We start from the raw sequence: 22,471 nt of genomic DNA on the forward strand, positions 1-22,471 counted from the left end.
GTTACTTAAGTATGTTGAGTCCAGTGTGTGGGAAGGTACATACACTGTAGGAAGGGAACAGTGACAAATACTTTACAAAACGTGTACCAGAAATCGATAATTTAATTTTAGACACAACTAAACAACATCTGGAGTAAGTCTCAGTCTTTGAAACTTCATCCTATTCATCTCCTACAGTGAATGATTTGCAGACCCCAGGACACATCTGAGCATTGAAATTCGCATTGTTCCAATAACATGTGATGATTGGTTGTAGATCCATCTACTTCTAATTCTTTGACTTATCTCATGCAGCTTATATTGGCCCCTGTAGGGTCTTCTATAATATAGCTGTCCAGAAAAATGACTTAAGTGTGTTTTAAGCCTAAACAATTCACTATATACAGCTTGCTCTTGCTGGCCAGCATGTTCCACAGAGAACCAACAAACAGAAGCTGCCCCAAACTGCTAAAAATTTCTTTGGCACAAAGCCTTACTCAAATGCATGTGCCAGCACTGTAATTTGAGTTACATCCCCAAACATTTGCCAGTGGGCATCTGATTTAAACTGTTGGTTTTGTTATGTTACTTTGCAATAAGCTTTTGTATGCAGTCTGCATGGCAATATAGATAAAGAACATGTCTCGGCACAGTAGCAAGTTATCCCAGGGCTTGGTGCTCTTTCTCTATCCCTAAAGCTAGGGGCACCATAACTATCCCTGCTCTCCAGGTTACTTCTGATGGTGAAGACTTCGGGGCCATGTGCCTTACTGTGCTCTTGAATCAACCGCTATCTGTCCCCTCCCCCATCCAGTGAAGTGGGTAATTGTTTTCTATATTAATATACAAAACCAGACTAACAAGGAAAGACGTACAGGGATAAGTGAAGCTACCAATCATACAAATATGCACTCACAGAATTGAACACCAGGAAGAAAAAGGAGGAAAAGCCAAATTGGAGATGATGAGGGTATGCACGCAGACAAATCACCATGCACCAGTAAACACTCCAAAATGACTCCACAAACAACTAACACCCCCAGCTCCCTGACCAGGCACAACTAACTCTACCAATGCCAGAGGCAAGTATATATAGCGGAGGGGAGTGGCAAACACCGAACAGCTTAAGAGCATCAAATCGCAAAAGCCTCTAGGAAGTCTTAGCCAAACAGATCACCTCTGTTAATTTCTGCACTACTAGCAGAAATCTGCACTGTTTAATATGAAGGTGAAGTGCATCTAATCAGTGCAGGAGTACGAGAAATCAGACAGCGCGGTCTTCTGACTCCTCTCTGTCATGGTAAACACAAGACCATAACCCATCTTCCATGAGGGACCTCCCGATCCTCAGGGCCGGGCCTATCATGGTGTGCCGCGTGAAAAGATCGTCACAACCTGATCAATGGACATCAGATGCTGGTACCCACATCTTCTCTTCAGTACCGTAAAAGTTCCAGTGTACAAGATACTGAAGCGACCGACGAACCAATCGAGAATCAATCTGAAATTCCAAATTCTCTTCAACAATGATCAGGAAAGGAGGTAGTAGTGATGGTACACAGGATGCAACATATTTTTTGAGTGGAGACCAGTGAAACATATTGTGAATCCTAAAGGTTGGTGGCAAGGCAAAGCAGAATGCTAAGGACTGATGAACCTAGATCCCAGTTTCCAAGCAGGAACCATCAAGTTAGTGTTCTTCAAGGACAACCACTCCAAATCACCAATACACAGGTTCGGACCCACCAAACGTCTCCAAGCAGCAACACACTTATATTTGGACCCCATCTTCTTCAGATTATTCAAAACCCCTTGGCAGACAGATTGTAATAGATGATGAAAACTGTTCCTCTTCAGGTATTCCTGAAGACCGATTACTATTAAAAGAGCAGAACTGAGGATGAAACCTGTAGGCCCTGAAGAACAGGGACTTAGCAGTAAAATCATGACAACGATTATTCCCCTCAAATTCAGCTAGAGGTAAAAATTAACCCAATCCTCCTGATTCTCAGATACAAACCACCTAAGATAAGTCTCAACGTTCGGGATAACATGTTCAGTTTGTCTATTCAACTGTGGATGAAAGGTTGAAGAAAACAGATGGATCCCCAAACAAGCGCAAAATGATTCCAAAATTTTGAAATAAATTTCACCCCCTGATCAGAACCCACTGATGATAAACAATATCGATAGGAATGCTATATATTTTTACTATCTCTCTCATGAAATTTTGCACCATGGTCTTTGCATTGGGTAAAGCAGGTAGTGCATTGAAATGTGACATCTTGCTGAATCTGTCCACCACCACCAAAATTACTGTGTTACCTGCTGACATGGGTAGATCAGTGTTGAAATCTAATGATAGATGAATCCAAGGTTTACTAGGAACCACAAGTATGAGGGGGTCTTAGAATGTGCACAAACAGTGTTGACAGCTCTATACACCCGAACATCCTGGTGTGCCTCACACCACTAAAAACACTTAGTAAGGAGATCTGTGTTGGCTTTACTACCAGGATGTACTGCTAATGTAATTGCAGGTACGCAGGATGCAGTGACGAGGCGGGAGACGGGAGGAACTTTAAGATGTAACTTTTATATATATATATATGCCTATAGGGGCTATCTCAAGCAACCAAACAAGTTAGCAGCAGTTATCCTCGCAGGGATCAACAAGAATACACTGGTAACACAAACACGACTAACCCGGCAAAGACCGGTCACTATAGGGCTGTGGTATGGCCAACTACAGGTCTAGAATGTTTCCTACGTGTCACTTTTGATGATGCTTCGGCATATCAGCCGCTGAGCCCAGCCGACGACGATTTGGCGAAGACTTCAGGTGTTCCTACGCCCCGGCGAAGTGGGGGCACAGCAGGCCTCTGAAGAGTTCCTCTGCGTCGCACCACCCGGTGGAGGTGGGACGGCGTTGCCCAGGGTCCGGAGAGTGTAGGCAGCAACCGCGGGCTGGAGCCGAGCTGTGGGGGCCTCTGGCGGCAGCAGACAGGCCACAACTGCGGGCTGGAGTGGAGCGGCGGCGGCCGCGGGCTGGGGTCGGGCGTCATCTGCCGCGGGCGGGCTGCAGCCGTGGGGTGGAGTCGGGCGGTGGTGGCCGCGGACAGGCCACACCCGCGGGGCGGTGTCTCCGTTGGACGGCTCGGTGCCATCTCCCTTCTGTTAGTGGTGAGTCTCCCTTCAGTCTCTCCTGTCGCTGCTCTGCTCTCCTTGCTCTGGTTCTGGCTCGCACTCTGGCTCTCTGGCGCCCTCTAGCTTCCTCGCTTCTCCTCTCCTGCTGCGTCGACTGACTCCTGCTGGCATCCTCAGCCCCTTTTATAGTAGCTCCTCCCCCAACCTTTCTAGAAGTCTCTGCGGTCTGTCCCCCAATTGTGTCCCTCGGAAGCAGTCTCCCTAGGAACCTTGGAGACGGCCCTCTTGGTTCCGGCCTGGATACACAGCGGGGACTCCTCCTCCTACACTCCCCCATCCTGTATGCTCACCAGTCCTTCGGCGAGGGCTTGGGGAGGCCTAGGTCGGTGTCTCGAGACGAAAGTTTCCTTTGCCATATGAACTGATCCTGTTCGTAGCGTTCAGGGGGTTTGCCAGCTGTTGGTTCGACTGTGGTGGAGTCTTCTGGGGTGGTGGAAGGTGGCGGGTCAGTTGGGTCTGGTCGGTCCACTGGGTACGCTGGGATATTATTCCTTGAAGTGTCCGTTTGTACTGCTGGGTGGTCTTCCTCGTCGTCCTCATCCCATACTGCTGGCAGAGGTTCTGGGACCTGAGGCGTGGTCTCGGGTCGTGTGGGGTCGGTGGAAGTACAGGGCCGTAACATATTATGGTGCACGGTACGGGTAGGGAGATCCCTGTCTTTCTCAGGTTGTATTTCGTACACTGGCCCGTCAGGGCTTACTCGGCGCAAAACTCGATATGGACTCTCTTCCCAGCGGGGTTCCAGCTTGTTCTGAGGGTGCTGATCTCGTATGAGTACCCATTCCCCAGCCCGGAGGTCGATGGGTTGAGGCAGAGTCCCCCCTGGATGTTCCAGGTCCTGGAGTTTTGTGTGGATGATTCGGTGCAGGGTTTGTAGCCAATGCCGGTGGTTCCAGACCCACAACAAGACCCCTGTCCACAGTTGTTGCTATTCCGGATTTAATTCCACCTCCGTGATCCCCTTTCCTTCCTGGCCAAATAGCAGCGAGTAAGGGGTGTAACCAGTGACTCGGTGTACCCGATTATGGTTGTTATAAACCCACACCAGTTCAGGGATGTACTCAGGCCAGCGGGCCTTCCGGTTGCTCTCCAGGGTGCGTAACATTTGGATTAGCGTCTGATTAAATCAGTCGCAGGCCCCATTCCCTTGTGGGTGGTACGGAGTGGTCCGGGATTTATCAATACCATACAGATGGTGTAGTTCTTCCATGACTTTTCTCAGGAAGCACGCACCCTGATCTGAATGTATCCGTTGGGGGCAGCCGTACACTTGGATAAAGTTTTTACAAATCGCGTAGGCGGCCAACTCCGCAGTTTGATCTCGAGTAGGGGTTACCACGGTGAATTTGGTGAAATGGTCCACCATGACGAGACAATGTTCATGCCCCTGGTGTGCGGGGCCAATGGTCAAATAGTCAATCATCAAGAGTTCGAGGGGTGCTGACGTTACTATGGTCTGTACTGGGGTCCGTTGTGCGGGTGGTTTAGTTAGCTCGCATAGGCGGCACACACGGCAAGCTTCTTCCACTACGGTCTGCAAGCAAGGATGGTTAAGCTATTTGTTGTAACCACTTAAAAGTCTTTTGAGCCCCAAAATGAGCCCCTTTTTCATGGGCCTCTCGAGATAGTTCATTAAGGCTAGTTTCAGACTAGCGTTTTTTGCCAGCAGCGCACGCCGCCGCTAAGCCCCGCCCCCTCCGGTCATCTCCGCCTAGTATCGCACACGGCTGCATGCGATCTGCACACCCTATCTTTAGCATAGGGTGCGCAGACAGTGCGCTAGTACAATTTTGCATGCGCTGCGCCCTTTTGACGGTGCGCGCCGAACGCACCATGTTGCATTTTTGTGCGCTCAGAGCACCGTCAAAAGGGCGCAGCGCACACAAAATTCTACTAGCGCACGGTCTGCGCACCCTATGCTAAAGATAGGGTGTGCAGATCGCATGCAGCCGTGTGCGATACTAGGCGGAGATGACCGGAGGGTGCCAGGAGCCCGCTTTAGGCTAGTTTCAGACTAGCGTCTTTTGCTAGCAGCGCACGCCGCTGCTAAGCTCTAGCAGCGGCGTGCGCTGCTGGCAAAAAACGCTAGTCTGAAACTAGCCTAAGTTGGGCTCCTGGTACGACTACTTGCCAAGCTATTGCTGATGTTGTCCGCGATACCGCCTTGCGGTACAATAATCCTCCTTTGATTACCAATTTCTCCCATTGGCGTAGCATTAACAAAGTGTCCTGAGTCAAAGTTTGTCTCTGAGTGTCGTTAGGTATTTTGCCGGTGGCCACCCATTGGCGCAGGGCTCCAATCTCTCAATCTTCTTGTTGCTGCTGGATCCACTTGTCCTGGGATTGTTCTAGCATGTCTCTAGTGAGTCCTTTGTGGGATTGTTCTCGGGTCGTGGCAGTGAGTCCAGCGGGGGTCAGAGCGAACGGCGTCTCTTCTCCTTCCAGTTCGTCATCTTGACTGTGCCCTAGGGTTGCACGTCGAATCCTGGAGAGGGCGTCAGCATGTACATTCTCTGCTCCCTTTTATAGATGATCTTGTACTTGAACTTGGCCATCCGGGCCACTCATCGTTGCTCCAGGGCCCCTAATTTGGCATTTTCGAGGTGGGCCAGCGGATTGTTGTCGGTTCGTACCACCACCTCGGAGCCCACCAGGTACTCTGCGAACCGCTCCGCCATGGCCCACACTACTCGAGGAGCTCGAGCTTAAAGGAGCTGTAATTGTCGGGATTACGTTCGGAGTCGTAGAGTGATCGACTGCTGTAAGCGATCACTCTTTCCCAGCCGTCTTGGACTTGTGACAATACAGCTCCTAGCCCGTGTAGGCTCCCGTCAGTGTGCAGTATGAACGGCTGCGAGAAATCCGCATAAGCTAGCACCGGGGCTTCTGAGAGTGCGGCTTTGAGATCTCAGAAGGCCTCTTCCTGCGGTTCTCGCCACTGAATCTTCCATCCATTCGCTCCGGCAGGGGCCCCCTTCAGCAGATCTTGCAAGGCTCGGGCTCGACTTGCAAAGTTCTTTACGAAGCGACGGTAATATCTGGCCAACCCCAGGAAGGCTCGGACATCTTTTACCGTCTCGGGAGTAGGCCACCCTTGGATCACGGAGACCTTTTCCATGGACGGTCTAACGCCTTTGACGGAGACAGTATGCCCCAGGTATTCGATCTGTGTTCGAAACAAGTGGCATTTCTGGGTCTTTACCTTCAACCCGTACTTCTGCAGCCACCCGAGCACCTGCCCCAACCGCCACAGGTGGCCCTCAAATGTGGCGACATAGATGATGATGCCGTCCAGGTATATCAATGTGGCCTTGAAGTTGAGATCTCCCAGACACCGCTCCTTCAGCTGTTGGAAGGTCCCGGGGGCGTTGGCCAGCCCAAACGGCATACAATTAAATTCAAACAGTCCCATGGGGAGAATGAACACGGTCTTGGCATGGTCTTCCTCTGACATTGGCACCTGCCAGTACAAGTGGGTCAGATCTAAAGTCGAGAAGTATGTCGCCTTCCCCAGGGCGGATAGGGACTCCTCTATCCAAGGCAGCGGGTACGAGTCTTTGATGGTACAAGCGATCAATTTTCGATAGTCCACACAGAACCGCAAGGTGCCATCTTTCTTGCGGACCAACACGATGGGGGCCGCCCAGGGACTCTGGCTTTCTCGGATAACTCCTTTCCATAGCATTTGGCCAAGTAATGTTTTTGCCTCCTGATATAGTTGCGTGGGAATCTGTCGTAATTGTTCCCTGATGGGAGCTGTTCCTGCAGTAGGGATGCCATGCATGAAGGCTGTGGTACATCCAAAATCATCCTCATGGTTGGCGAATACCTCCTGGTACTGGCCCAAAAGCGTTTCTACCTGGAAGATTTGGGCCGGGGTAAGGCCAAAGAGTTCTGCTCGCATTCTCTCCAGGATGGCTCAGCCCTTTTCTTTGGTTGAGGTCCCGGTGGTCTGAAGAGACTGGATAGACACCACCCAAGACACCGCCCAAGACTCCTTTTAGAGTCTTGTTTGGGCTGATGAGAGGAATAGAAAAACACCAAAAATTTCAATCCTGAACAATTCCACCAAGAGATGGTCCTCTGCCTGCACTTTCAGTTGGAACTCAGGGGTTGGAAGCACCTCTTCCAAAGGTCTCACCAGCTTTGCCATTTCGGCTCGTGGCTTCAGGACGATATCTTGGTCTTCTAGGTTGACGCAGCGCACCAGGATGGTCCCTTTCCGCACAGTGGCTAGGGTGCAGGCCACCAGGACTCCAGAGGGTAGGTGCTCAGAGAGGCACGGCTCCACCTGCATCTCCACTCCCTCCAGGGGCATCGGGGCCCGGATAGGTAAGGCCACTACTGTCTGCCCGGGTGGCAGCACGAGTGGAGGAGCCGCCGTCACTGCTCTGCTCTCCTTGCTCTGGTTCTGGCTCTCGCTCTGGCTCTCTGGCGCCCTCTAGCTTCCTCGCTTCTCCTCTCCTGCTGTGTCGACTGTCTCCTGTTGGCGTCCTCATCCCCTTTTATAGTACCTCCTCCCCCAGCCTTTCTAGTAGTCTCTGTGGTCTGTCCCCAATTGTGTCCCCCGGAAACAGTCTCCCTAGGAACCTTGGTGATGTCCCCCTTGGTTCCGGCTCGGATACACAGCGGGATCTCCTCCTACACCAAGACCAAATCATAATGTTCACTTATAACATTTAGAAGTAGATTCACAAGTGCGAACAGTTTACCTAATGGACAGGCAGCAGGGGTGTCCCCCTGAGCCTCTACAGCCTCCTTCTCAAGATCAGTGCATATTTGCACAATAGCCATCCCTTTCTGTAGTATAGGAAATGGTTCACAATTATCTCCACCCCTAGGAAATCAACCAAATAAGGCATCCGCCTTAATGCTCCTATTTCCCTGCTTATATGTCACAAAAAAGTTAAATATGGTGAAGAACAGTGACCACCTTGCCTGTCTAGGTGTTAGACGTTTCACCGATTCTAAATATAAAAGATTTTTATGATCTGTGATTAACATGACCTAATGAACTGCCCCCTCTAGAAAATGATGCCACTCTTCACTTAATTGCAAAGAGTTCCCTGTTACCAACAACCTAGTTTTTCTCAGCGAAAAACAGGTTCTTAGAAAATTATGCACACTAATGCTATTTACCAGAAGATGCACCCTGCGACAATACAACCCGCACCCCTACTTCAAACACATCAACTTCTACAATAAATGTTTGAGATACGTCAGGCTGTAAAGATGCAAAACACTTTTTCAAGGTATCAAATGCCTGGCCGGACTGGACCATTGAGAAAAGTCCCTATCCTGGTCATATCTGTCAGAGGATTGACCACTACTGAAAAGTTTTTATTGATTTACGGTAGTAGTTGGCGAAACCTAAAAACCCTTGTAAAGCTTTTAAGTCCTCAGGACGAACACACTTCAGTACCACCAGGACATTAGCTGGATCCATGCAAAAACCGGTGGACAATAAGAAATGACAGAAAAGGGATCTCTTGAGCTGAGAACATATGTTTCTCTGGTTTGACAAATAATTTATTGTCTGAGTATCTGTAAGATCTGCCTGACATATGCCCGATGTGACTCAAGATCAGGTATATAAATTAATGTGTCATCAAGATAGATCACAACAAATATACCTGCCAGATGACTAAAAATGTAATTTACAAAATGCTGAAAGACTGCAGGAGCATTAGTCAATCCAAATAGCATGACAAGGTTTTCATAGTGTTACTAAGGTATATTGAAGGCTGTTTTCCACTCATCCCCCTCCTTAATATGAATGAGATTATACACCACCCTGATATCCAGTTTAGTAAACCATTTTGCTCCTACAATCTGGTTAAGAGGTCCTAGTTGAGAGGTAGAGGATAAGGATCCTGGACCGTGATCACATTGAGTTAGTGGAAATCTACGCAGGGGAGTAATCCCTGAATGCATGGCCCCTAGCTGTAGATGTATCCCTCGGATGACATTAATAAAATACCACTGACTCAAAGGTGTAGAGTCAGTGGTGATTATGGGTTTACAGTGGGGCAAATAAGTATTTGATACCTTGCTGATTTTGTAAGTTTGCCCACTGACAAAGACATGAACAGTCTATAATTTTAAGGGCAGGTTAATTTTAACATTGACAGATTGAATATCAAAAATAAAGTGCAGAAAATCACATTGTATAAATTATATAAATTTATTTGCATTTTGCAGTGAGAAATAAGTTATTGATCCCTCTGGCAAACAAGACTTATTACTTTGTGGCATAACCCTTGTAGGCAAGCACAGCAGTTAGACTTTTTTTGTAGTTGAGGAAGAGGTTTGTGCACATGTAAGGAGGAATTTTGGTCCACTTCTCTTTGCAGATCATCTCTAAATCATTAAGATTTTGAGACTGTTGCTTGGCAACTCGGAGCTTCAACTCCCTCCAAAAGTTTTCTGTGGGATTAAAGTTTGAAGACTAGCTAGGCCACTCCATGACCTTATTGTGCTTCTTTTTGAGCCACTCCTTTGTTTCATTGGCTGTATGGGTCTTGCTGTAAGACCCAGCCAAGACCCATTTTAATGTCCTGATGGAGAGAAGGAGGTTGTCACTAAGGATTTTACGGAACATGGCTCCATACATTCTCCTATTCATGCGGTGAAGTATTCCTGTGCACTTAGCAGAGAAGCACACCCAAAACATAATGTTTCTACCTCCATGCTTGACAGTGGGGATGGTATTCTTTGGGTCATATGCAGCATTTCTCTTCCTCCAAACACGGCGAGTTGAGTTAATGCCAAAGAGCTCAATTTTTGTCTCATCTGACCATAGCACCTTCTACCTATTACTCACAGAATCATCCAGGTGTTCATTGCCAATCTTCAGACAGGCTTGCACATGTGCCTTCTTGAGCAGGGGGACCTTGCGGGCACTGCAGGATTTTAATCCTTTACGGCATAATGTATTACCAATGGTTTTCTTGGTGACTGTGGTCCCAGATGCCTTGAGATAATTAACAAGTTCTCCCATGTAGTTGTAGACTGATCTCTCAACTTCCTTATGATTAAGGATACCCCACGAGGTGAGATTTTGCATGGTGCCCCAGGTCGATGTCGATTGACAGTCATTTTGTAGTTCTTCCATTTTCTTGCTATTGCCCCAACAGTTGTCTCCTTATGGTTTTGTAGCCCATTCCAGCTTTGTGCAAGTCTGTGATCTTGTCCCTGACATCCTTATAAAGCGCTTTGGTCTTGCACATGTTGTAGACGTTAGAGTTTGACTTATTAGTTGAGTCTGTGGACAGGAGTCTTTATAAAGGTGACTATGTAAGATAGTTGTCCTTAATGCAGGTAAAGAGTTGATTAGGTGCGTCTATCTGTAGGAGCAAGAACTCTTAACAGTTGGTAGGGGATCAAATACTTATTTCTCAATGCAAAATGCAAATAAATTTATATAATTTATACAATGAGATTTTCTGGTTTTGATTTTTGATATTCTGTCTTTCAATGTTAAGATTAACCTACACTTAAAATTATAGACTGTTCATGTCTTTGTCCGTGGGCAAACTTATAAAATCAGCAAGGGATCAAATACTTATTTTCCCTACTGTAAGTGTGTTGGACTGATTTAGACCAGAATTGAACCAGAAGGGAACTGAAGGTAACTTTATACTTAGTCACAGTAAACGATATTTCTGCTTGTTTTCACTCTCAACCCTATATCTCTCCACTTACTACTAACACCCTTAATCCTGACACCTAGTAAGGAACTGGTGATCTCTCACTCCATCCTTCCAATCCATCTAACCTCCTCCTCAGATCTGTTCAACATACAATCCACTGTCTCCAATTGCAGACAGCCATCTCATGCCCTCTCCTGCTCCCACCTACTAACACTTTCTCAGCTCTTCCTCACCGCTGGCAATCTTTCTGTCAATCCTGGTCCTCCTCACCACATCCCCACTGTCACTTCTATCTCCCATCCACAATCTGTCACACATTTCCACAACATTTCTAACCATATACCCATTACCCATTCACCCAGCCCCCTATTCCCCAGTCCCTCTAACAGGAGCTCTAGGGAACTCTTGTTCTGTCTGCAACAAACTTTCATACATCCATGATCTTTTCAGTACTAACAAACTTTCCTTCCTTGCCGTCACCAAAACCTAGCTCACCCTCTCTGACACAGCCTCTCCAGCTGCACTTTTGCATGTTAGATTCCATCTTTGCCCCCCCTCCCAGCAGCAAGCATGGCGGAGAAGTTGGTTTTCTTTCGTCAGATACCTGCTCCTTCTCCCAAATATCTCTGCCACCCTCCATTACTCAACTTTCTTCTGAGGTGCACTATGTGCGCATCTACTCCCCCTCCAACTGGCTGTCATTTACCACTCCCTAGGGCCAGCTACCACCTTCTTCAACCACTTCTCCACCTGGCTACTTCATTTCTTTTCCTCTTACATCACCAGTATCATCATCGGTAATTTCAACATCCGTATTTACACTTTCCATTCAGATATCTCTAAGCTTCTATCTCTCGCTTCCTCCTTGCTCGGTGGTCTTCTACAGTCACTCACAAAGATGTCCACACACTGGACCTCATCTTCACGCACATCTATTCCCTACCTAACTTCTCCATCTCACCTCTCCCTTTTTCTTACCACAACCTATTTATAGTCTCTTCCCTTTTCTCTCCAAGTCCACAAACCCCACTCCACAAACTTGCACACCCTCTCAGTAATTTCAAATACCTCAACCTACACTCACTCTTTGATTCCCTTCTGCAGACAGACATAGATTCCTCTGCAGGCAGACATATGTTCCTTACACAATCGAGATGCTGCTGCCCTTTATGTATCACCACAACAGCACGTGTTCTTGAATTGGTCGCCCCTTCACATATGCCAATGCTCGCACAATCAACAGGCAACCATTCACATGAACCTGACTAAAGAACTGAGGGGGGCTTCCGGAGTTGCTGAGCGGAGATAGAAAAGGTCCTATTCCAATAATCACTTCATTGCATTGAAGCAGTCCATGTGTACTGCAGGAAAACAAACATACTTTTCATCTCTCATATCCTCCCTGTTTCACAACCTTAAAAAACTATTCAACACTTCAATTCTCTCCTCTGTCGCCAGTAACCCCCTCTCCTCTCATCTCAGGTGAAGACTACCTCATTCTTCAAGCAGAAGAAATACGTCTACAAATCACTAAAATTGACAAATCCCCGGGCCCAGATGGGATACACCCCCGAGTACTGCAGGAATTAAGCACAGTCATAGATAGACCACTATTTTTAATCTTTAAAGATTCCATAATAACAGGGTCTGTACCACAGGACTGGCGTATAGCAAATGTGGTGCCAATATTCAAAAAGGGGACAAAAACTGAACTTGGAAATTATAGGCCAGTAAGTTTAACCTCAACTGTGGGTAAAATCCTGGAGGGTTTTCTAAGAGATACTATGCTGGAGTATCTGGAGAAGAATAATCTTATGACCCAATATCAACATGGGTTTACAAGAGACCGTTCCTGTCAGACTAATCTGATAAGCTTTTATGAAGAGGTAAGTTCCGGACTGGACCAAGGGAATGCAGTGGACGTGGTGTACATGGACTTTTCAAAAGCTTTTGATAGGGTGCCACACAAAAGGTTGATACATAAAATGAGAACAATGGGGATAGGGGATAATATGTGTAGGTGGGTTAAGAGCTGGCTCAGGGATAGGAAACAAAGGGTGGTTATTAATGGAGCACACTCGGACTGGGTCACGGTTAGCAGTGGGGTACCACAGGGGTCAGTTTTGGGCCCGCTTCTTTTTAACATATTTATTAATGACCTTGTAGGGGGCATAGAGAGTAGAATTTCAATATTTGCAGATGACACTAAACTCTGCAGGGTAATTAATACAGAGGAGGACAATTTTATATTACAGGAGGATTTATGTAAACTAGAAGCTTGGGCTGATAAATGGCAAATGAGCTTTAATGGGGATAAATGTAAGGTCATGCACTTGGGTAGAACGAACAAGTTGTATAATTATGTGCTTAATTGTAAAACACTGGGCAAAACAGTCACTGAAAAAGACCTGGGTGTATGGGTGGACGACAAACTCACATTTAGTGGCCAGAGTCAAGCAGCTGCTGCAATGGCAAATAAAATAATGGGATGCATTAAAAGAGGCATAGATGCTCATGAGGAGAACATAATTTTACCTCTATATAAGTCACTAGTGCGACCACACGTAGAATACTGCATACAGTTCTGGTCTCCGGTGTATAAGAAAGACATAGCTGAACTGGAGCGGGTGCAGAGAAGAGCGACCAAGGTTATTAGGGAACTAGGGGGTCTGCAATACCAAGACAGGTTATTACACTTGGGGTTATTTAGTTTGGAGAATCGAAGGCTTAGGGGTGATCTTATTACAATGTATAAATATATGTGGGGACAATACAAAGACCTTTCTAATGATCTTTTCACTCTTAGACCTGTGACGGGGACAAGGGGGCATCCTCTACGTCTGGAGGAAAGAAGGTTTAAGCATACTCACAGACGCGGATTCTTTACTGTAAGAGCAGTGAGACTATGGAACTCTCTGCCATATGATGTTGTAATGAGTGATTCACTACTAAAATTTAAGAAGGGACTGGATGCCTTTCTTGAAAAGTATAATATTACAGGGTATATACACTAGTTTCCTTAATATTGTGTTGATCCAGGGAGCTAGTCTGATTGTCGTATGTTGTCGTCGGGAAGGAATTTTTTTCCCCAATGTGAAGCTTACTGTTGCCACATGGGTTTTTTTTGCCTTCCTCTGGATCAACATGTTAGGGCAAGTTAGGATAGGATATGGGTTGAACTAGATGGACTTAAAGTCTCCCTTCAACCTTAATAACTATGTTACTATGTTACTATGAAGATTGACAACATCAGACAAACCCTCCTCCTCCAAAACCACCTTCTCCGCCATTACAGAAAATCAACTTTCTCTCTAGGCTACTGTCACACTCTCAGTATTTGGTCAGTATTTAACATGAGTATTTGTAAGCCAAAACCAGGTGAAGAACAATCAGAGAAAAATTATAATAGAAACAGGTGCACCACAGATACTGATGTGAAATATTGACCAAATACTGATAGTGTGAACGTGGTCTTACTCTCCAAGTCATACCTCACCACCTGTGAACATGACTCACCCCCATCCCACCTTATTTCAAACCTCACCACAGTCTTCATCCCAACCCTAACCCATCTCTCCAACCTGTCACTAACAACTGGTGTCTAACAACGAGTGTTACTATGTTTTTTATTTTTATGTTTTCACCACACTTTAATTTGTTTCCCATTTTCGAGTACACTACATTGTAAAGTGAATGGCGTTGTTCAAAACTACAACTCAAAAAAGTAAAAAAAGCAAGCCTTTACATGGGTTTTGTCATCAGAAAAATAAAAAACTTATGAAGAAAAGGATAAAACTGAAGCGTAAAAACAAAACATGTATGGCAGTGGGAAAGGGTTAAGATTATTTCACTGATATGTTATCATTTGGTGTTCCAAAGGTTGTCGTAGGCCAGCTTCACACATCCTATATTCACTATCTGGGTATTGGGTGTCCAGACCCGAACTCAACAGACTCATACTTGAGAGAGTTGAGTTGGGGTCAGGAGACCCTCCCTTGGTCAGTCTGTAAATTACAGACCGTGATTGCTGGATGTGTACAGTTAATCTTTTTGATATGTCAATACAATCTGGTGTTATAGCTAGAGATGAGCAAACCTTTCAAGGTTTAATTCAGTTCGATTCGCCGGACAGTTAGACAAATGTTCTCGAACCCAATTAGATTCAATTGGAGGCCAAACCAAACATATACACAACACCTTAGAAAGCTTCCCAAACAGCTAAAATTATGGGCAAACACCATGAAAAGTGGCATTAACTGACCCACAGTAGAAACTTGCAAATGGCACAGCAGCAGTCAGCCATTCATAAGGTATCACGGACTGGCCCAGCACCTGCAGCTTGGAATTGAAATTTCAATGAAGACCTAGTGGTTAAGGGAGTAGTGTACACCTTCTTAGCTGGGAGACAGACCTGACACCTCATGCAACACCTCCATTTTTTTTTATTACAGCCATATTCAGGTGGCATAAACATCAGTTTCATAATGTACTATTGGTAGAAAAAAGTAAGGAAAGTAACACAGATTGTTGACTGATCAATTGACCCACAGTAGAACCTTTTATAATGGCACAGAAGCAGTCAGTCATGGGCAATGCATGAGGTATCAGGGCCTGGCCTAGCGTTTACAGCTTGGAATTGAAGTTTCAATGAGGACCTGGTGGTTAAGGAAGCGGTGTAAACCTTCTTAGCTGGGAGCCCTGATACTTCATACAACATCTCCAATTTTTTTTTTATTCCAGCCACACTCATATGGCGCAAACATCAGTTTCATACAGTAATATTGGTAGAAAAATGTAAGGAAAGTAACACAGGTTGTTGACCGAAAGTAAGTGCAGGCCTGCATGTCTGGAAGCTCTACATACACAGGCAAACCACCAGATGGAGACCCAACTTGGAGACTCTACATTTAAATGTCACACACTAAAGTGGCATCAATTTCCAGAGTAGAAACAGTATAATAGGCTTCTGACACACCTTCGACTACACGTAACCCACAAAAAATTGTTTGTAACATGAGCATCAGTAGGAGCAGCATGCACAGAAGATACCACAATGATGGCACAGACTGCAATAACGTGAGATCAATGCATGACACTTAAAAGGACACCATTGTTTAGTCTTCCCAGTCGTGCAAAAGTCATTGGAGATCCATGACTTGTTTATTTTGATGAAAGTTAGGCAGTCTACACTTTCAGGAGACAGCTGGATGCCCTTATCCTTCAAGACACCACCAGCAGTGCTGAAGACATGTTCGGAGAGAACTCTGGCTGCCGAGCATGATAAAATCTCTAAGACGTGACAGGCAAGCTCAGGCAACTGTTCCATTTTTGAAGACCGATATCCAAGAAGTATCATTTCTCCTTGCGGAGAATGACATGCTAAGCATGTCGAGGTGAGGAGACTTAAAGCCGCAATGCTCCTCTGGGAAATATACTAATTATGCAAATTGTCTCTTCAGACGGGAAGAGGACTAGAACTCTAGTGCCACCTATTGCAGGTAGCAATCCTAAAAGTCAATGTTGACCCTTTAACGAGCCTAGTTACATGGCTTAGGATAAAAGCCAAGCCAGAATCTCCATTTGCAGACACTGTGTTTCGGGGTACTGCCCCTCGTCAGTGCAAAGTGGGAGATCTGGTTTGGCTGTGAGAGAGGCGTCTGACCGATATCCAAGAAGTATAATTTCTCCTTGCGGAGAATGACATGCTAAGCATGTCGAGGTGAGGAGACTTAAAGCCGCAATGCTCGTCTGGGAAATATGCTAATTATGCAAATTGTCACTTCAGAGAGGAAGAGGACTAGAACTCTAGTGCCACCAATTGGAGGTAGCAATCATAAAAGTCAATGTTGACCCTTTAAACAAGCCTAGTTATCTCCCACTTTGCTCTGACGAGGGGCAGTACCCCGAAACACAGTGTCTGCAAATGGAGATTCTGGCTTGGCTTTTATCCTAAGTCATGTAACTAGGCTCGTTAAAGGGTCAACATTGACTTTTAGGATTGCTACCTCCAATAGGTGGCACTAGAGTTCTAGTCCTCTTCCTCTCTGAAGAGACAATTTGCATAATTAGCATATTTCCCAGAGGAGCATTGCGGCTTTAAGTCTCCTCACCTCGACATGCTTAGAATGTCATTCTCCGCAAGGAGAAATGATACTTCTTGGATATCGGTCAGACGCCTCTCTCACAGCCAAACCAGATCTCCCACTTTCACTGACGAGGGGCAGTACCCCGAAACACAGTGTCTGCAAATGGAGATTCTGGCTTGGTTTTTATCCTAAGTCATGTATACTAGGCTCGTTAAAGGGTCAGCATTGACTTTTAGGATTGCTACCTCCAAAAGGTGGCACTAGAATTCTAGTCCTCTTCCTCTCTGAAGAGACAATTTGCATAATTAGCATTTTTGAAGACCGAAATGCAATAGGGTCAAAACCTGATGGCAATGATATTGAACTCCAGATAGTCCTGCTCCCTCCCCTCCAGTCATTCACAACGTGTCAAACTTGTACTCAATACTGCCGGTACATGAGCTGGTCTAAAAAATGTGTGAAATTACTCACAGAAATTGCTTATGCCACTTACACTGCTGCTGCTAATGTTTTTCTGATGGCGCCTTGATGTTGTCGGGGTACAACTGGGATTCACACTGTGTGCCTCACTGCTGTCTTGTGGAAAACCACTTTTAAGATGGTCTACAAGTGTACTTCGATATTCTAGCATGCATGCATCCCATTGCAGGGGGAAGCATCTGGCTAAATTTACTCTTGTACTGTGGAACAGAGCGGCAACCCAGTAGTCAGCACTATTTCTAACTCTAAGAATACGGGCATCATGTTGAAGATAGTGCACCAATAAGGCGCTCATGTGTCGCGCACTTCCATGAGGTCCAAGTCTATGGTATGTTGGTGGCGGACTAACACCCAAGGTTGCTTCCTCCGTCCCCTCTCACCAACCAAGGACAACAGAGAGTGTATTATTATATTATTCATCTCCTGACTATAGCGTGTCCATCACCTCATCCTCTTCTATTTGTTCCTCTGCTCCTGCACCTTCACTAACAGCTTGTTTTGTACTATGAGCCCCCTTGATCGCTGTAAGCCACCCTCCCATGGCAACGCCTGTGAGTTGACAGTCTGGAAATTTGAGATATTGTTATCCCTTCTGAATCCTCCTCTGCTTTCACCTCCTCATGCAGACTATTCAAAGTGTGCGCCAGCATGTAGATGACAGGAATAGTGATGCTGATGATGGAATCATCACTGTTAACGATCTTAGTAGCCATTTCAAAACTGCAGAAGGGTGAAGAGGTCCTTCATCTGTGCCCACTCCACAAGCGTGATTTGCACCATGTCCATACTGTGCTGGCCCAGGCTATGCAAAAGGACATGCTGTGCCAGGGCTTGTCACTGCTGCCACACTCGCTGCAACATGTGCAGAGTGGAATTCCATCATGTCGGAACATCGCAAATCAAGCTGTTAACCAGTAGGCCGATAGACCTCTGTTGCTATACAAGTCAATGACCTGTGGGGTGCGATCGGCAGAAGTAAGCACAAATTGACCATACTATCTGCAACAGTGCATTCAGGCTGGGATAGTGGTGGAGAAATTGCTGTACCACCAGGTTGAGGATGTGAGCCATGCAAGGTACGTGTGGGATGTTGCCCCGCCATAGGGCCGCCACCAGGTTTGCACCGTTATCGCACATGGCCTTCCCTGGCTCCAGGTTCAGTGGAGACAGCCATTGCTCTAACTCGCCCTCGACAGCTGTCCACATCTCTTGAGCTGTGTGACTGCGATCTCTAAAGCATATTAATTTGAGCACTCCCTGATTGCGGTGAGCCATGACTGCACAGTACGGAGATGGGGGGGATTTTATCTGCACTGTTGGAACGCGTGTCAGATTAAGGAAGAGGTTGAGGGCACAGGTGGAGGAGTCAGAAGCAGTATAGGAACTGATAGATACAGAGGTTTGTCCCGGAAGCCTTGATGATTCAAAGACTTAGACAATGTGTGTTTTCCATTCATCACTGTGTAACGGCTCTCTCCGAGTCACCAGGGCAGTGCAGGGGAGTGATTACATCACAACCCAGTATACTGGGAGTGCGGACATAATAACGCCCCGCCACTATGAGAGACAGCTGCCTGCTACATGTGTATACCAAGATTAAAACTCACATTTTCACACTTTCACGTTTTCTCTGTGTAGCTGCACTTTGGGTCAGCTGGCTGCACAAGGTTTTTACGCTGTTTACCTGCAGAGTAAACCTATATCTGCAGGAAAGCTTTTTCATGATGTCAGATTCCCAATTAAAAAAATGCATTCAGAAATACAAGAAAAGCGTCCCTAAACCATGGCTTCTTTTCTCAAAAATTATTTTGCAATCTCTTCGTTTCTCAGATTTCAAATAATTTTCATCATTTTATCACTAACTCAAAGCAGAAAAGTATATCTCCCAAAAGACACGAGAAATTTTACCTAAAATTTGTATTGGTTCTCAGTGATGACATGGATAAGGGATTTTTTATCCCAAGTTTTACAACCACAATACATTAGTGGAAGGAGAATATTTCCCATATATTATTACACTTTGTAGCCATGCATATATGGGTTACCATCAACATTGTCATCATAGCGAATTATCCTACAGTGTGTTTAATAATAACTGACATTGATCTGCAAAATTCTGTCTACCACAGCCAGGGTGTGCATTACAGGATAAAACGATGAAGGACAATGTATTGTACCCAGGGTGGCCATAAATCATCTTGATACAAATAAAAATGAGGCTTATGAATGCCAAGTAGGACTACATTACAAGCAAAACTCATGATTTATTAAAAAGGACAATAAAGTCTCTAAAAAGTGCAACTGACGTTCCAGGTTCTTCTTTGATTGCATGCCAGATACAGACAGGCTGGCAGAAATGATCATGGCAAATAACGTCTGAGCGTAATGTCTGGTAGAAATAGATCTGCTATACTACAAGAAGCAAAAGCCTTTTATAGGCAGCGAACAAATGAATAATTAGGTTCAGATTAGTATATTTCATCCAGTATGCTGGAAAGTGTCAGCACCAGAGCACGGACATCTCAGCTTGAAGTGGTTTATGTCCAATGAAATCTAATATTTTCCTTTAGGATTTCCTTATACAGTGTTATACAGGTTAATATAAATGTAATTTATTACAAATAATAAGAGAAATCTGTCTTGATTATGTTTGAGATATCAGCGGCCAAGTGAGAATTCACTTTCCCTTTCCGCACAGTAAAATATATATTTTTTTACTTGCTTTTCATTTATAGTGTACCTATTTCTTCTTTTAATTTGAGCCTTCTTTAAAGGGAGTCTGTCACCCCCAAAATGTGTTTTAAATGGGAAATACAGTGTTGTAGGGGACTTAGCTCCTATAACAACCATACTAGCACTGTATCTGTTACTGGTTCAGTGCCTGAGAAAATATCTTTTAATTAGTATCCAAATAAGGAGGCCTCGATGCCCACTTGGCATGATCAAGAGTTTGGTGCATCATTACACCTCCTCATTTGCATATTGGGTGCCTTCCCCTCTTTTGAATGCTGCCAGCGATGGTACACATTCACACACAGTGGCCATGCCCGGGCTCCTCCCTGTACCTTTTCTTTTGACACCACTCGCCACAGTGATAGACCAACAAGTGTAGCGAGCGGCATCAGAAGACAAGGAAGAGAATGCGTTCAGACGCACATATGCCAGCAGCGTTTAGACCATGCTCTCTCTGGGAAGCGAGCACTGTAAATCAACAGAGAAGGCCTCCAGTATGCACATAAGGAAGGGAAGCCGCACATCTAACTCTTGGACATGCCGGAGATGCACCAAAGCCTCCCCAGTTGCCATATGAATATTCTCAGACACTGAACCAATAACAGGTACAGTACTAGTATGGTTTTTATGGAGGCTAAGTCCCTTGCAACACTAAATAGCACATTTAAAATGCATTTTGAGGGTGACCGACTACCTTTAAAATCTATTTTATATATTTTTTTAATGGTCGCCATTGTAGGAGGGATTTAGGGTTTGCAAAAGTTTTGTGCATGATTCATCATTGACAACTTTTTGAAAAGTTTAAAAAATGTTGTGCATTTCGGCTCCAATCTTCCCAAGTGACTTTATGTACACCATTTTGCCAAATGTGTGTAAAGTCTCAAAAGGATTAAAGACCAAAATATAAATAATTTCTGAATTTGCACAATTTCTTGCAAACCACATTCGCCATTTTTAACAATTTTTCACAAAAACTGCAGCAAATACCACAAGATAAAACAAGAAAAGTAACTTAAAAAACAGAAATGGTGAATGGGGACAATTAGCTTTATCAGAAAGACATGGTAAATGGTAGCACAATACTATTGTTAAAAGGTAGATAGACCATGATAAGGCATTTGTTTATCACTGTACAATATTATAAAGCATCCTTATGTTTATGCACATTTGTAAGCTAATAATTTATTATATAAACAATGTAGTAACAATAAATACAATAGTAAGAACTATTCTTTATACAGCAATACATACTCTCATACACAGATGAACCAGCCTCCACTACTTCCCAGCAATCTATAAGCTTAGGGCTCATACTCATCTGTGTATAAATTGGATGAGTGCAATCCGATAAAAAAATCAGTGTTCATCTGTGATTTTTTTTCTCAGCTCGGATTGGACTAAGAAAAATATCATAGCATGCTTCAAGTGGCCGCGTATATCAAACAAGACTCGCCAATGCAAGTCAATGGGTGTTGGAGAAAAATTGCACAGCACACGGATCACGAGTTTGCCGTCCAATTTTTATACACACATCTCATAGGAAACCCGACATTTCACCAGCCAAGTACAGCAAATTCACAGCGTGAACCATCAGAGTAGATAGATGTTAGTGAGAATTATAATAGTGCAGTGCGCGTGTAGTTTACTGTACATGTATTTAGCTAATAAATATAAAACTAAATTTAAAAAATGGCATAGGATCACTTTTATTTTTAACAACCGGCTGAGGGAAAGCAAACCGGAGTGGGCTAGTGTTATTATTCTGGGAAGGGGACTATAAACAGGGATCTTCCAAGGCTATTAATATCAGCTCACAGCTGTCTATTTAGCCTTTACTGGTTATTAAAAAAGGAGGACCCTAAAAAATGACATTTAGTCCTCCCTATTTTTAATAACCAGCAAAGGCTAAACAGACAGCTCCAGGCTGATATTAATAGGCCGGAAAGGGGCCATGGATATTGGCCTAGACTAATAACACCAACCCTAAGCTTCCCCAGAAATGGCACTTCCATTAAATGTGCCAATTTTGGCGCTTAGCCCCAGCTCTTTCCGATTGCTCTGGTGCATTAGCAGTCGGGGTAATGGTTTTGAGGTTGATGTCAGCTGTGTAATATCTGCTGGCCGATTCTAACCATGAAGAAAAGGAATACTGGGATCTATTACTTAACACCGTTAACTTCACCATATACCGGTCGCACAATTTCTTAAAAATGAAAACATTTTGTTTATTTACAGTTGATATAAAGAGTAGTGAATAAGCTAAAAGTACAATAATAAAAAAATCTACATGTATGCACAAACATCTGGCTTTCCATTTTCACATTATCATTGTAT

The 22,471-nt window shown here is 44.9% G+C and overlaps 1 protein-coding gene across 2 annotated transcripts in view; it reads left to right on the plus strand.

The window, feature by feature from the left end:
- Nucleotides 1-22,471, plus strand: part of SLIT3 (slit guidance ligand 3) — a 1,050,869-nt gene that overhangs the window by 890,281 nt on the left and 138,117 nt on the right. The window lies entirely within an intron of this gene.

Source organism: Dendrobates tinctorius, unplaced genomic scaffold, assembly GCF_039654945.1.
Source record: "Dendrobates tinctorius isolate UK_male_01 unplaced genomic scaffold, ASM3965494v1 ptg000036l, whole genome shotgun sequence".
Taxonomy (NCBI): domain Eukaryota; kingdom Metazoa; phylum Chordata; class Amphibia; order Anura; family Dendrobatidae; genus Dendrobates; species Dendrobates tinctorius.